The sequence below is a fragment of the Callorhinchus milii genome, unplaced genomic scaffold, assembly GCF_018977255.1.
Source record: "Callorhinchus milii isolate IMCB2004 unplaced genomic scaffold, IMCB_Cmil_1.0 Scaffold26, whole genome shotgun sequence".
Lineage (NCBI taxonomy): Eukaryota > Metazoa > Chordata > Chondrichthyes > Chimaeriformes > Callorhinchidae > Callorhinchus > Callorhinchus milii.
Window position 1 is genome coordinate 4,372,426 of NW_024704767.1, and position 3,995 is coordinate 4,376,420.

Sequence of the window (3,995 nt, forward strand, 5' to 3'; positions counted from 1 at the left end):
GACAAGAAACTGAACAGTATAATTAAGCTGTATAGGAAAATAAGGGAAACTTTTGCCAAACTCAATGCGAGATTTGCTGCAAAGGATACCTGAACAATTGTAAATCACTAACTGCTGATAATCCGTAGTCTGCGAAAGATCAGATGAAGACCAGAGCATTCACTGGATATTACCTTTTCATACAATAACAAATCAGTCTCATTCTGTGATTATTTCCTATTTTAGAGCCTGTGTCAAACCATAGAAACCCATCTCTCTGGTCATCCGACGGGCTTGAATTTTGGCAATGCTCCAGAAGGTCAGCATGGCACTGGTACAAGCATATGGAGCCTTTTTCCTTTCAACTTACTATGAAACAACATTTATTTTAAGGTCTTTCCAGCAAGGTCAATAATTCATCACCACAAAACACAGAAACTATCTGATTTAAACAGTTTAAAACAGATTTTATCTGAAACAAAATTTCTTGGGCCTTTCAAGGTAGCTGACACTCCAATGCATTGCTGGGACAGTGCTGAATTGTCAGAACTGCCGTTCTTTGGATGAGATGATAAACCGAATTCCGTTTGCCTATTCAGGTAGACATAAAGATCCCATGGCACTATTCGAACAGACAAAAGAGTTTTTCCTGCTGTCCTGACCAACAATCCTCCAGATGCAATTGTTCATTCACTTCATGGCTATCTGCAGTTTATTGCTTTTTTCAAGATATTGCTGTATGCAAATTGGCTATGATAACCACCCACAAATATACAGTCACTATACTTCACAGTGAATCCCGTAAAGCCTTTGAGATGTCCCGATGCTAAGGTGCTATATCAAGGGCCTATCACCAACTTCCTCGGCCTACCGCGTTAGATTTTTCCAGATACAAAATAATTTGACTTTTACTCATCAAACATGAAAATACATCACAAGTCATAAATTACCCATTTATCGTTGCATGATATCTCCATTTAAACCACATGCTTGTGGACATTCTGATGAATTATTCATTTCCGTGCTTCTGAAGGGCACAATCTATCTTTGATTCATGTGGAAACCAAAAACAATTTACAGCACTTTTTATCAGACACAGAACAATATTTTGAAAACCTTGAATAGCACACGATACTAGTGGCATGTGTTTACTACACAGTTCATGTGCGGACAGGAAACTAGAATATATCTTATTTGAGGAAAATTATCAGGACAACTGCAAAAGTGTAGTCTGAAACCAAGTTGTGGATAAGATCATATAAAATAGTCCACAAGGTGGCACCTTGCTCCCATCTGATATATTTTTGGAGGCTGAGAGACAGAAACCTTATAAAATGGCAACATTAAATGAAATATTTCAGAATTTAAGAAAATTCCAAAATGTTGAAAAATTACAAAGCCTGAAGAGGTCACTATTTCTACTTAAGTATTTCACAAAACCAAAATGTCTGCAATACTAACAATGCACTATCAACTCTGAAAAAAATAAATATTAAACATTTGAAATGTTGAGATTCCTACAAATAAATATTCCACGCAAATATTCCACCAAAACAAAACAATAATACATTGGTCATTTTCAATCCACGACTGTTTGTGGGACGCTGCTGTGCGCAATTGGCTGCCGCGTTTCGCCCACAAATAGACGGTCAATTCACTTTACAGTCTATTCTGTGAAGTGCTTTGAGACGTCGAGAAGACGTGAAAAGCGCTCTATCAAATGCAAGGATTATTATTATAGACTTTAAACAAGGGTGTGTAATTCTGATGTAGTTCAAAAGGCTGAGATATAATCGTACCAAGGTCAACAGTTGCATTGCATCGGTGTTGGTCTATAATGTGAGACAACCACTTTGTCTGACTATCTTCTCCAACTTCATAATATCAAAATAAAATGGTATTAAATTGACAGTAGTTTCTCTGAATTTGGAGTATCTCTGAATGGGTATGCAGTTATTAATTTAAAAAAATGATTTTTTTGTTTTTTTAGTGTATCATTGTGCCTCAAACTCCAAGCATCATTTAATTTGAAACATTAGTGAAGTAGATATTATAATTTAGTCTGTGACAAGCAAACTGAACAAACTGGTATGGTGTAGATACCATTCATCCTAGAGTGTCTCGTGTTTTACATTCTAAAACCTCAAACATTAATAGTTTCAGTGGCAATTGTACCACTCATCAGAAAGGCCACTTTCGCATCCTTCAGTTGCTCTGTAATCAAATTATTTTCATTACTGTCTTTGGAAGTTTGCTATTTTGTCTACAACTGGCTATTTTAATGTGGAACTTTTGTGAAAAAATCTAAAATGGATCAGCATCTGAAAATAAAAGTGAAGTCTAGATCAATTGAACCCACTCTGGAACCAAAGAAGGCACAGATGTTACAACATAGGAAGTAGTGTAACTCAGTACATTCATAAATTACAGATAGGTTAATCGGTTGAAAGCAAAGGTGTGTTTTGCAGGTCCCTTATATTCAGTTCAGCCCTGAAATTAAGGGAACCTTGACACAGTACAGTATTCAGAGTTCCCATGGCATGCTGTGTTATTTTAGGACACTATAGCATTCCAAAAATGTGTGGGAATAAAGAAAGAACACATCATCTTGATATATCAGGCAAACATTTGAGAATTTGAAAAAAAAATAATGCAGGCCAGTAAGTTTCACAATCATTTTTCAGTCAGTTAACTAGGGGGAAAAAAGTAGCATTATTATTCTCCCAAAGTGAGTGTGAATCTTTTCTGTAGCTGTGCTTTCTTTTCTTATACACTGTTACTTACACAAGTTTTCAAAGACATATTTGTTATAATAACATAGGAACTTCTCAAAGCTCTTCGCAGAATCTTACTGTAAGGTGTAAGATATGTTCATAGGCAAACATGGCAGGCAATTTGCACACAATGTCCCCAAAACAGCTATAACGGCCAATTTTATCACTTAATGTTAGTGTGGAGCGGCAGTTAATGCCAGCTCATGGTTTCGTTTTGACAAAGAGATCTTAATATTACCCATCAGGGGGTGTCAAACACTCATGTTAAAATGTAAACCAGTTGGATGTCTGCCGATCTTAAAAATAAAGCCGCATACAATTTCACCCCATTTGTCATGTCCCAATATTCCCAATACTCACAATACCATCCTGATCCCAACAGCGCTGTAAGAAGAGAAATATCAATGAATAGAAATAGGAATTTGGGTTACAATGGCCCAGAAAATGATCTGCAAATTAGAAATTACAAAACCAAATAGATTGACAAAGCTACCTCACGGGAATAATTCCTGGGCTTGGCTGGAAATGGACTGCTGTGATCTGCAAATAAATTACAGTGTAGTATTTTAGCCCTGTTCTGTGTGTGTGTGTGTGGGGGGGGGGGGGGAAGGGTAGTTAAGGGTGTGTGTGGGGTGCTCAGTATTATTGCCAACAACAACAAATTGCATTTATATAGCATCCCTCAGGAAGGGTCAGCCACCCATTGTCACACAGAGGTTAAAATAAAGATGCTCTCATTCTCAACCTCCTAGTGTTTGCGTTGCAAAGCACGTCTCCAAATGCACTTTGCTATTCATTGCTAGATCCTAAAATAGACTTTACCCCCACCCCCCAGCAAAAAAAAACCTTTGTGTGTGTGTGTGTGTGTGTGCTGTGGAGCAGAGAGTGTGACGTTTGGGTCTGAGCTGGAGTCTTCACTCAGACCTTCAGCAGGAATGTGATTGTCACAAGCCTCTCTCTCTCTGTGTGTGTGTGTGTGTGTGTGTTTGTGTTGTGTGTGTGTCTCTCTCTCTCTATCTTTGCCCCAACCTGCAGTCTGGGATTTGGCACAGTCACTGTGCTTTAAAGTCCCAGCTTTAAAGGGAGACAACATGAGAGAGGGAGAGAGGGAGGCAGAAGAAGAGTTCTTACAATTGATCCAGCTGCATAAAGCCATTTACCGTTGAGGAAGGAGGACAGACACAAAAGCAATCCTGTTCTGTTTGCCAACCTGAGCTGGCTGAGCTACTTATATAACCTTGA